A 13,528-nucleotide genomic window follows, 5' to 3' on the forward strand; every position below is an offset into this window, starting at 1 on the left:
TATATGATACTTACTTACAACAATGGTATACAAATGTTAGAAATTCAGACAAACTACAGTGTTATGTTAATTTTAAACAAGAGTTTGCAATTAAAAAATATTTATTTTGTATTAATAGCAATAAGTTAAGGATACTACTTACTAGATTTAGATGTTCGGCACACAACCTTAATATTGAAGAAGGAAGATATAGAAACATAAACCGAGAAGATAGAAAATGTAATAAATGTAATATGAATGTTGTAGAAAATGAATATCACTTTTTGTTAGTGTGTCCTCATTATTTGGATTTACATACAAAATATATACCCAGGTATTATATTCACTGGCCTAATACGACCAAATTTAATAACTCGATGTCCTGTAATAATGATAAAATATTGAATAATATTGCTTCTTATTTATCATTAGATAGAAGAAATGCTGCTTAGCATAATTAACATGTCTAAATAAATTTCATGTATAGTTATAGTTCATACTTTTCTCCTTAAGATAAAATGTTGTAAAAATGATCTCATATTTATTTCATATATATATTTCACTCTATTTTGTTGTCATTAATGCCATCTAGTATGTGCTTTGTGTACTGGCAATGTTCTAATTGAATTTGTTAATAAAACTTTGACTTGACTTGACTTGGTCCAGTCATAAATTGAATGACAAAAGGACACTGCCATTTTACATTCTACGACACAGCACGGTCCAATTGTTCGTCTTAATCCTGCGATAGCTAGCATGAATTCCGAACAATATACTACAGGGGCCAACATTTTGTTTGACGAAGGGATACAGTGGTAATTTATTACTGATATTTTTGCAAACAAGATCAAGTTAAGGCAGACGGGAATTGTTATCGTCCACTAAGCTTCTTCTGGCGACTTACACAGAACGTGCGACATATAGCGAAGGCGACAGTGTCTTTGCTTATTGACAGACATGAGAGAATCGGAATTGATGATTTGATAGTTAAAACTATTATATTGCCATTGCTTAACATCCAGAAGATATTAACGTCATTGAAATATCTATAGGGATTCATTGTGGCCCATCGTGTGTCTAATGCCGGAAGTTTTGAAATTCCATTTCTCATTGGTGCGGACTCTTATTAAAAAAGTGTGTTGACACGTGTTGTCAGGGGCAACGGCCCTTGGTAACCGCCGTTCAGCCGTAAATTGTTTATCCACTTTCCGGTCCATTGCCAGCCAGCCCAAACAGACATCCGCTCGGTACATGTTAAATGTCATTACGTCCCCACCGAACTCCCTTGATTTTGAGCGCTTTTTGGACGTTGCCGACCAATTATGACGCTACCTTGATTAAGCGGTTACGAAAAGAACCATTCATATTGCATAAACACAGTGAAATTATTCGTGAACAAAGAGATTGGGGATTTATCGAAGAGGTAGAATATCCCATTCACAACAGTTCACACCATGGGGTAAAAAGGGACCCAAACATCACCCACAGTACGCATTGTGTACGATTACAGCTGCCGTCAATCTGCTAATAAGCTAAGTCATAACCAGTGCCTACAACAAACACCACCTAGATTGAATGACTTCAGGTATACTCGTTCGTTTCTGGTTGAAAATATATGGGATTACAACAGACATCGAGATGGCATTTCTCCACGTTTCGCTGGACGAGAAAGACCCTGACGTACGTAACTCCAAAAAACTGAAAAAGACAGTGATGGAACCTCAAAAATTCTCGCCATGAGATAGGACGCTTTCAACGACATGATATCGTTTCCTGTTAAAGTGATTCAAATGGTGGATAAAATAATTGTCGACAAAGCGAGAAATATTGCAAGCTCTCATCGAAAGTATATGATCCGCTTGGTTTAATTACCCCAGTCACCATTCGTGTCAAGGTCATTTTGCAAGAATTGTGGATCTTGAATTATGACTGAGATTCGCCACTGCCGTTCGAGCTTCAGCAAAAATGGTTAGAAACTGCTAGGGACGTGAGTTTCGTTTGTTCTCGATCATCCAGATGCCTGTTCAACTTTAAATTAGACGACATGGTCAACGCAACAGTTAGTGCACTTGATGTGTTTTCAGAAGCCCGGGGCCTATTTCGCGAAACTTCTTAATAATGAGCTAAGCTCCCTATTTGTTTTTCTTCGATTAATAGTGAAATATTTGCTGTATTCGAAATGTTTTGACTGTATTTTGAAGGAAGCTGTCTGGTTATCACGAAAGCGTAAGTTTTATTTTCCAAAATCAGGCAAAAGTAAAAAAAAAGCTAAACAAAATAAGCTACTTAAGTCTGTGAAACTCAAGAAGGTTCGAGAAATCAGGGCCGGTAGACTGCATATGGTGCAGCCATAAGCATGTTCAGAGTCTATCAAGCATCGCTGATATAAAAACACACATCCTGTGTATCATGTTTATCGTTACAAACGCGTTCGAATCTCATAAAAGTACGAAAGTACTGAAGATCTACTAAACATGTATTACCCTTTTGAAGTTTTGACACAATATCTAATATTCAAGTACAAGCCATTTTGTTGACAGGTCGTATTTTTTTTACAGAAAATCTTCTTTCACGCGTTTTTTTAAATTGTTGTACAGTAATGGCTTAGTAATAGATTAATCGAAATCAACGTATTCACGCACATTATAAGACTTGGGGGAGTGAATTCTCAAGCTTACCTGCTCAAAGATGTTGAGGTTAAAAACTGCAAACTGAACTTGATCGATCAAATGTTCATATAAAGATGAAACCAGCTTAGCTTAAGCTAAAGCGTACTAGATATATATATCTAGTTCATTGAAGCATAAGATGTGAAATGATACATCCAATAATGTTCATGTCAGCACGGTTGCTCCGACTGGCAGATGATGTCTGCGTATGGCCGTTGAGGACATGAAGTTGATTTATGAGTTGATTTTTTGGGTACTTTACGATTAAACACCAACACTGTCTAATAATTTAATTTTAATATTGTTCATATTGCTGTACTGCTGATAACACAAACATGAAATTTGCATAGATCTGTTATCAAAATATAACCAACCTACGAGTTTCAATAATGGACTGCTAGAAGAGTGAGTTATAAGAGTTTTTTTGGAAAATGATTTTTTTTAACTTTTTTTTTTTTTTGTGTGTGTGTGTGTAAATATAACTTCACTCAAAACAATTACATTTGATATCATCATCAAAAGCCAATTGTACGATGTACAAATTTACATGCATTTTCCTTTTAAATGACGGAACACACAGCAGTCACAAACATTCATTGTGTATGATCACCAGGTCCCAATATCACGAAAATTTAAAAAGTTAAATCTCAGTCTTAATCTCAACTCAATTTTCCACATAAAAGCGTAGTTTTATTCAAAATCTTGTATGTTTTCATACTTGTTGAAAATGTATTTTCACATAGAATATGTTACTGAAAGATTTTTTCAATATTTCAACATAACTAATTCTAGAGCAAAACATGGATCAGAATCAGATCATTTATTTACCAGAAGATCATAGACCCACCCATGCGGCCGAATATCATACAAAATACATATAAAATAAATATTGTTAAAATGCAAAGAATTGTACTCAAGTACATTTTTGGCTGTAATTTTTTCCTTTGGAATCTAGACAAAAGGTTTTAATCAACATATTCAAAGATAGAATGTGGTTGTAAAATGTGTAAAATCATATATGTTTTCTATAAATTTTGATGGTAAAATGAGTTGAGATTGAGTTTGAGATTTGACTTTTGTTTTATCGTGATATTGGGGCCAGGTCTGGAGTAACCAATTTAATCACTGTGTTAACGTGGGTTGTCCTCTCCATATTAAAATGTATTTACTCCGGTCGAGATAAAGGGACAAGCAGGTATTTGCCAAATTCGTCAACCGTGTCCACATTAACGCATGCGTGTACCGCCCCCTGTTTGCCTAGAAACGTAGCCTCGTCGTTGATTGGATAAACCGGCTGATGCCAAACGTCAGCGTGGATTTGAACACCAAAACTTCCATCAAAGTAGAAAGCTACGAAATCTTCTAGTTTGATATCATCCCCGGGTAAAGCCAGAAGGGCAATGAATGGGTCCTTGTTTTCGGGAAAGAAAACCTGACCCCCGTCCGGATGGTAGTTTGCTGCTCTCACAAGAACGTGCGTCCTGTTGCGAGGTGACACGTTGCTAGGTAACCGTCCAGTGACGTAGTTCCCGCCTACTGCTTTGTTGATAGCGGTGCATTGGTCTCCTACCCACTTGTACAAAAAGTCCCCGCTGCATTCCCCGCCTAATATACCGGTATTCGGGTACAGTTTTCTCCAGCCTGAAATATGTGTATAACAATTTTTAAAAGTCTTATCAGAATATAAAAATGATACCTCGCAGATGTAGAAGAATATTGGTTAACATCTACATATAATCAAAACAAAACTAAACAGGTTGGCCGGCTAGAACAGTGGTTAGCGCACTCGTTTATTGCCTATGCGACCTTGGTTCGATTCCCAGCCTGGACGTCTGTGAGTTTGGCTTGTGGTCACCAAGTCAGACGAGTGGGTTTCCCTGGATTTCCGGTTTCCACCACAACAAAAGACCACGCTTTCGCGTAACATCTTGCCAACGAGAGATATTAATATTTCCTCTCGTATTAAAGATTTAAAGCTGAAGAGAATGAGTGCTTATTTGAAGATTTTAGGTAAATTTTGATCAAAGCGTATATGATGAACCTTTTACGGGCTACGGTGTTATTTCTACTTTAATTTCATCAAAACTGGCAACTATGGTCCCATAGCCTTTTAGTGTCTCCTTCGTTGCCATGACAACCGGGACCGGAAATGGATCCCCATATTTCGGATCCAGTGCATCATCGTAGTTGGAATAATCGCTCATTCTGAATTAGGAGTTGAAGAACAAATATAAATTATTGATGATGATGATGATGATGATGATGATGATGATGATGATGATGATGATGATGATGATGATGATAATGATGATGCGAGTAAGATGTACGGTTCTTATTACACAATTAAAAAAAAGACTTGATACATTGATACATTTTCTTTGACACAGTGCTTTGAGGAAACGGGACTCGAAAGTGATCTATACTTTATTATATGCCTATCAAATTCCTTATCCAACAGTGCAAATACAGCACGCCGTATTGAAAAATCCGTATCATGATACTGTCATTTTCTGATTCCGTATCATACGAGTACCGTGTGTAATCTCGGAATTAGTTTCGCGTTGCTAAAAATAGCGTGATATAAAAACTGGTAAAATCTGTCAACTTTTATATACATAAAATTTCTAACTTTACTCACGCTCCATAAGCAAATATTCAGGAACATGGTTCTGGTGTTCTTCAAAGAACCATGAGGATAAGCATGAAGCAGAGAACACTTCCAACCTATCAAGACAGATACTTCAGTGAACTAGTTGTTTGCCATTTCTAAGTACATAATTCACCATTTAATTGTAACCACGCCCCCCCCAGGTCCGGGGAATAGCGGGGACTTTGACTTTCGGTCCAACCAACCTCGGCTAAAATCTCCGCCCTGCGGGGACGAACCGATGGTAAAATCCCCGCCAAATGCCCCCGAACGCCAAGGAGCCAAGGTAAGGCCCATTCCCCGCTATATGTAAAGCGAAGACAAAACCAATGCATTCACCCGGCACTGCGGGGCCACCTAAAAGGTAAAAACCTGCGGTTTGGACGGATACGTGTTAACAGACCGAACTCGACGTAATACAGGTCACCAGAAAAGCGTCCTATCATAATATACCCTATATACATGATTCAACACTGACGTATACTCTTTATTATTGAGTAATGCATTATTTGTAGATGCGTTAGAGGTGGCGCATATATTTGGGGCGCACCTCGGGGCATGCGAGTTCTTAACCAGGACCCCGCCCCCCCCGCACCCTGTAAATAAAGAATGCAGCCATCCGCCCCAAACGCAAACCTTAGTAATTGGTCCATTTAGATGTTATTTATTGTTATTTATGTACTAATCGCTATCATATTGACAAGACAAATGGGGGCAAGAAAGCTGAATCTGAACACATTTTATTAATAAACGTTTGGTTTCGCAGGCAGGGGCACACATCTCAAGTTGTGCCCCCATTGTACGCCCTCTCAGGCAAAATCTTGAACCGCTCCTGTAATAATGTTGTTATCGATCATGTATTAATTACAATTACCGAAACACATATTACACTTTTGAAGAAAAAAAAACGTATTCCATTACATGTATTCATTTTCTAAAAAAAAACGTGTAAAACTTACTTAAAAATCTAGGTCGACCAAACCAGTATCCTCCATGTACGTGCAGCTTAAACTGTAACCACTTTGAGCGTCTGCAGCCGCCTAGATAAAGTTTAGGTATCATTGTTAAACCAGTCGAGCGCATACTTTTTTGCAATGATTTTGTACATTAAAACACCCCAGTTCAGTGGGTCTAATTGTAAATACTCCTATAAATATTACGATATTCAGAAACCGATCTGTTGCACGCGTGGTTAATTATTTAATGATTGTATTAATTTATTAACCCCAACGTCATTCAGGTCATATATGTCACAACTTCTTCTTCTTCTTCTTCTTCTTCTTCTTGAACTTACAATATGATATTGCGTAGCAATTGCGTTTAGGTTACTGGCTGCTCAATCAAGAGCCTTTACAGCATCCAGCGTAGAACTGATATCACTTTAGTTGGCAGGAGGTTACAGTCATTCACAGTTCTTGAAAAGAAGGTGTTGGCCAATGTCTGGTCTTGGATACGATCCTGGTACAGTCTCTGATTGCCTATGGTGTTAAGAACAAAATTTTAAATAAATTTCCATGCCCTTTTATGCCATTCGATGTGTATATTTCGATTTATCCAAGTCAAATACAAATATTTTGGGGTAGATTTGCGAGAGTTTACGGAATGCCGCTCGGGCCATCGCCTGTGAATGTATTGATCTGAAACGCGAAACTCGAAGGTACGATGATGAAAATGCGAAATCGCGAAACTACGATGGTGAAACGCGACAGTGTGAGGATGAAAACGCGACAGCACGATGATGAAAACGCGAAATTACGATGATGAAAACGCGATAGTACGATGATGAAATACGACAGTACGTTGATGAAGACGCGATAGTACGATGATGAAAACGCGATAGTAAGATGGCGAAAACGCGACAGTACGATGATGAAAACACGACAGTACGATACTCCGATGTTGAAAACGCGAATTTGATTTAATCGTATTTGATTGCTTCATAATTGTACACTTTTTGACAATGCATGCAAAAGAAAACAGACAAAAGATAAATCTAAGTAACATGAAAAGTATGACATATTTTACTTTGTCAAAAGCAAAAGGGTTGGGCCACAAGTTTTTACAACATTAGAAAACGGCCCTCCCCTAAATCCGAATAAATTATCAAGATGCAAAACATTTTGATTACAAGTGATCTGTAACCTCACAATTAAATTATAAAATTGTGTTGACTGCTACCAACCTGTGTTAAAGGTCGACGTTATATTCTATACACGCTCACGGTCTGACCACTGGAATCTATACACCCCCATTGAAATGTCGTAAAATATATGAAAATTCCTTTATCACTTTTTTGAGATTTCAGATAATAATTAAGACAAAAGATGACAATTTTAAATAAAATAAATACTTTGCAAGGAAATAAACAATTACATCTCACTGTTCCCAAGTTCGATCGACATCGGAATCTATACAGCTATACCGTAGGACAGACAATGGAGTCTTTTCAACTCCAACGTAGCACTAACATTGGACTGTATACAGCTTCATATTAAGACAGATATTGGAATCTAAACAGTTTCAAATTTGAGAGATCTTGGATTCAATTAAGCCTAAAATTTGGACAAACATTGAACGTTATACAGCCCCAACTGAAGACAAGCATTAGAATCTATACAGCCTCAGCTTAAGACAAACATTGGAATCTATACAGCCTCAACTTAAGATAAACATTAGAATCTATACAGCTTCAAGTAGGGACAAACATTGGACGTTGAACAGCCTCAACTGAAGACAAACATTAGGATCTATACAGCCTCAGCTTAAGACAAACATTGGAATCTATACAGCCTCAACTTAAGATAAACATTAGAATCTATACAGCCTCAGCTTAAGACAAACATTGGAATCTATACAGCCTCAACTTAAGATAAACATTAGAATCTATACAGCCTTAACTGAAAGCAAACATTAGAATCTATACAGCCTTAACTTAAGATAAACATTGGAATCTATACAGCCTTAACTGAAAGCAAACATTAGAATCTATACAGCCTCAACTGAAGACAAACATTATAATCTATACAGCCTCAACTGAAGACAAACATTAGGATCTATACAGCCTCAGTTTAAGACAAACATTGGAATCTATACAGCCTCAACTTAAGATAAACATTAGAATCTATACAGCCTTAACTGAAGACAAACATTATAATCTATAGAGCCTCAACTGAAGACATACATTGGAATCTATACAGCCTCAACTGAAGACAAACAGTAGCATCTATACAGCCTCAGCTTAAGTCAAAAATTGGAATCTATACAGCCTTAACTGAAAGCAAACATTAGAATCTATACAGCCTCAACTGAAGACAAACATTATAATCTATAGAGCCTCAACTGAAGACATACATTGGAATCTATACAGCCTCAACTGAAGACAAACAGTAGAATCTATACAGCCTCAGCTTAAGTCAAAAATTGGAATCAATACAGCCTCAAATGAAGACATACATAGGAATCTATACAGCCTCAACTGAGGGCAAACATTAGAATCTATACAGCCTCAACTGAAGACATACATTGGAATCTATACAGCCTCAACTGAAGACAAACAGTAGAATCTATACAGCCTCAGCTTAAGTCAAAAATTGGAATCTATACAGCCTTAACTGAAAGCAAACATTAGAATCTATACAGCCTCAACTGAAGACAAACATTATAATCTATAGAGCCTCAACTGAAGACATACATTGGAATCTATACAGCCTCAACTGAAGACAAACATTAGAATCTATACAGCCTCAGCTTAAGTCAAAAATTGGAATCTATACAGCCTTAACTGAAAGCAAACATTAGAATCTATACAGCCTCAACTGAAGACAAACATTATAATCTATACAGCCTCAACTGAAGACATACATTGGAATCTATACAGCCTCAACTGAAGACAAACAGTAGAATCTATACAGCCTCAGCTTAAGTCAAAAATTGGAATCTATACAGCCTTAACTGAAAGCAAACATTAGAATCTATACAGCCTCAACTGAAGACAAACATTATAATCTATAGAGCCTCAACTGAAGACATACATTGGAATCTATACAGCCTCAACTGAAGACAAACAGTAGAATCTATACAGCCTCAGCTTAAGTAAAAAATTGGAATCTATACAGCCTCAAATGAAGACAAACAGTAGAATCTATACAGCCTCAGCTTAAGACAAACATTGGAATCTATACAGCCTCAACTGAAGACATACATTGGAATCTATACAGCCGTAAATGAAAGCAAACATTAGAATCTATACAGCCTTAAATTAAGATAAACATTGGAATCTATACAGCCTTAACTGAAAGCAAACATTAGAATCTATACAGCCTCAACTGAAGACAAACATTAGAATCTATACAGCCTCAGCTTAAGACAAACATTGGAATCTTTACAGCCTCAACTGAACACATACATTGGAATTTATACAGCCTTAACTGAAAGCAAACATTAGAATCTATACAGCCTCAACTGAAGGCAAACATTAGAATGTATGCAGCCTCAGCTTAAGACAAACACTGGAATCTATACAGCCTAAACTCAAGGCAATCATTGGAATCTATACATCTTCAAGTTAGGACAAACATTGGTGTCTATACAGCCTCAGTATTGTCTTGTACATATAGAGCTTTTAAAAAGTATTTAGCAACAGCTTTGGTTCTTAATCTGTTTTATTGATCATATACAATGTATTATATAACATGAGGTACACTGAATGTAGCAATCACATGCAGGGAAACCTGCATTTTGTAAGAAAAATGTTGAGTTCTCTGTAGCCACTCTACATGTTTATGCATAAAGAACACATTTTACAACAAAGAATATATCTGTTTTATCTTGAAGGCTAGGAATGGACATGTACATGTACCCTATGACACCAATACAATATAATCAAAATAACAAACACATTTAAATTTGTTAAAATGTTTGATAATATACGAATGGGTATTCAATGAAGAGTATAATAAATACAGTTTAAAATGGTTAAACTAAAATGATTTAAATTTGTTAAAATGTTTGATAATATACGAATGGGTATTCAATGAAGAGTATAATAAATACAGTTTAAAATGGTTAAACTAAAATGACACATTTGGTCTTGTTTTGAACAGAAAAATGAAGAGAATGAAGGTACACATAGTGTCAACATAAATACATACTATCCCCAAATAAGAAAATGTTATGATAAAGGTTGATTACTCACCACTTAACATCATAAAAATACATGTAGTTACAAGACAAATTTCAAGTATGTGGATGAAACAAATGGAACACATCCAAGTTAACTGAAGACTCTGACTATGTCTGGATTTATCTTATCTTGCATTGTCAAAGAATATTTTTTCCATATCCATGTTTAATGGAATATCATTACTATTAATATAGATATTCATTATTGTAGTGCATACTTGTTATGTAAGTTAAAATAAATAATGTTCAAATAACAAAGGAAACACATCCAGATTGTCAGCTGTAGTGTGAACTTCATTTTTTCTTTACTTTCTACATGTATGTTAAGAGAACCTTTCTTTTTGTTCTTTGCCTGAAAAAATAAATAATAAAGATATAGATTAAAAGCATCCCCATTTATCAAAGATCAGGGCATTTATCAGTTTATATGCAATACAGGAATAAATGCTGTTAGCAGGAAATTACAAGAATTTCAAATGTATAAAAAACATTTTTGCATAAAGTTTAGTTGTAAAGGATCTTTTAGGATTATGATATAGTAATACTGGCAAATTGAAATTGGAATACATGACACTTAATTATTTCATGGCATAATTTAAAGTTTAACACAGTATTCACATATTTAGAAGAAAACAAATACCACATACATATTATCGTTCTTCAATGCTGCAAGCAAATCCTTATTCGCCACCTCTCGAACACCATTTTGAGTACATACTGCAATTAAATCATAATATAAAAGACAATTCTATGAAAAATATTTCTTTTGTTGATCACCTTCAAAAAATCAAAGTCTTATTATTACCTATTGTGCAAATATTAAGAAGTTTTTTTTACAACAAAAGTATACTATATGGATGGCCTGTACGATAGTATTAGGCAAAATATATTAAAACATACTTTGTGGTTTGCTTTACTGTCATGATATTATTTCAAAGTCTGAAGCAGTTAAATATTCCTAAAAATCCAATAAAGAAAAAGGTCCAATTCTAGGATCACAATACACATGATATCATAATGGAAATCATGATTAAAAAAGGTGTTTTAAACATTTCTTGTTAACATTACCAGACAATAAGACTCTTTCCTGCCTTCCCTCATCATATTGCTCTCAACAATCCGCATAACCTGAAATTATATTTGAATAATGCAATACTTTGTCATTATCAACTATGACTGTAAGTCTTTGTATAAAACCTTTCAGTTCCCACAGTGTTTGATATTCTTCAAGATATATTACAAAAAGAAAAGGAAAATCTTTACTGTGCATGATATCTGATCTGCTTTCATTGCCACAATTGATGAAAATAAAATTTGGACAAATGGAAGCAATTCTCTCAATTAGAATCTGACATTGCATTAAGAATGTTATGCATCAGTCATTTATAACCACAAACACTTGACAAAGTACCATTATGAACCAAACATACATAAAATAACATTCAAATATTCCTCTTTGATATTTCAAACGTCAAAGTAAAATCATATATCTTTTACAGTTAGCATACTTGATCCCAATCCTTTCGTACCACAGTGACACATCATGGTGACGGAGCACTTACAACGTTGACTTGAGGCTGTTTTGTCCATGTCGAAATATTGGAAGTGCAAGTTATAATCCTTAAAAGAGTTATATTATACTAAAACGGGAGCTTAAAGGGCTATCCGGAAATAAAACTAGTTGAAATTGTCGCAGTCAACAGTTTCATGGTTTACTTGGCTACCAGACAAATCGGCCCCTTACCAAATCGGCCCCTAGCTCAAACGGTTACCTTTTCGGCCCCTTACCAAATCGTCCCCATCCCGTAGACGTTTCGGCCCTTAATTTTATTTTATTTTTTATATCTAAATTTATTGTTTAAGTAAAAAACATGTAATTTCATTTTATTCTTTTTAATAGACAAAGCTTTGTACATGCATACAAAGGTAAAGATAAAAATTAGATTTAAAGAAAATATCTGTACACTTGAAAACATATTTTTATTTTATTTCTAAATATAAGTAAAAAACATGTAATTTCATTTTTTTATTTTAAGAGACAAAGCTATATACATGCATACAAAGATATAGATAAAAATAGATTTAAAGAAAATATCTGTACACTTGAAAACATGTAAAGATTTATTCACGAGATATTTTTATAAGACGAAATAGAGTTGAAGAAGAAATGTTTAAACTTCATTTTTTTTAAATAATCTTTATATATTATACATAACTATGTTGCTAATATTATGTATAATGACATGTCCATTGTCTAACATCAGTCTTGACCAAACACCTATCGCCCGCCGTAGATGGCACCAACATTTTTCAGGAACTCCTCGCAGGTGACCTTATGCGAATCGTATGAGTCCCACTCATCCATGATCCTGGCGTTGATGTCCCTGTAACGCTCTCGATATAAGTTATAAATTTTATGAAATTCAGTTATTTATATTCAAATCAGGTATATATAAGGATGAAAAAAAACTATTATTAATCTTATATCGAATACGTATGCAAAACCATACTGGCTTAAACGGTGATTTTAGACAGACGGTTTTATGGCGAATTGTCACATTCCACAGAGGTATCAGGCGTTGAAATTGTGACACTTTGTGTTTACAAGCTTATAAATACGTCTACAAGGTTTGTTCCGACTTTCCCAACCGCTAATTCTCACACTTAGAGATTAATACCAATTATCTCTTCGCACCTCAAACAGAATATTATTTCACTTTTTTTATTACGTATATATTGTTTTACTCTTTTTAAAATGCATTTGAACTATCAAGTTGTATCTTGTTTGCAATTCATATCTATAAAACAAACATTATTTCCTAATTATGTTTAGATAAAACACTAATTGTCAAAAATAATAATTAATAATTATTCTGGAGCAAAGTATACCACATAGATAACAAATTAATGGTTAAAATGTAAAAGGCATTTTTAAAAAACGCAACACGTTTAAAACAAATGGTACCCACTTTTAGAAACGATTTAATATATATACTTACGTTGTTTATATTACTCAAATCTTCTTCAATCAACTCTAAATAACATTAACAAA

General features: G+C 34.9%; 1 long non-coding RNA gene and 1 pseudogene across 1 annotated transcript; both read right to left on the bottom strand.

The window, feature by feature from the left end:
- Positions 1 to 3,813: 3,813 nt before the first annotated feature.
- Positions 3,814 to 5,360, bottom strand: LOC128205320 (uncharacterized; annotated as a pseudogene).
- A 4,606-nt stretch (positions 5,361 to 9,966) lies between these two features.
- Positions 9,967 to 12,155, bottom strand: LOC128206865 (uncharacterized). Its single transcript, XR_008256605.1, has 4 exons — positions 11,985 to 12,155; positions 11,545 to 11,604; positions 11,124 to 11,193; positions 9,967 to 10,828 (listed from the first exon to the last, which is right to left on the bottom strand). It is a non-coding gene; the product is annotated as an uncharacterized LOC128206865 (long non-coding RNA).
- Positions 12,156 to 13,528: the final 1,373 nt, after the last annotated feature.

This window comes from Mya arenaria, chromosome 10 (assembly GCF_026914265.1).
Source record: "Mya arenaria isolate MELC-2E11 chromosome 10, ASM2691426v1".
Taxonomy (NCBI): domain Eukaryota; kingdom Metazoa; phylum Mollusca; class Bivalvia; order Myida; family Myidae; genus Mya; species Mya arenaria.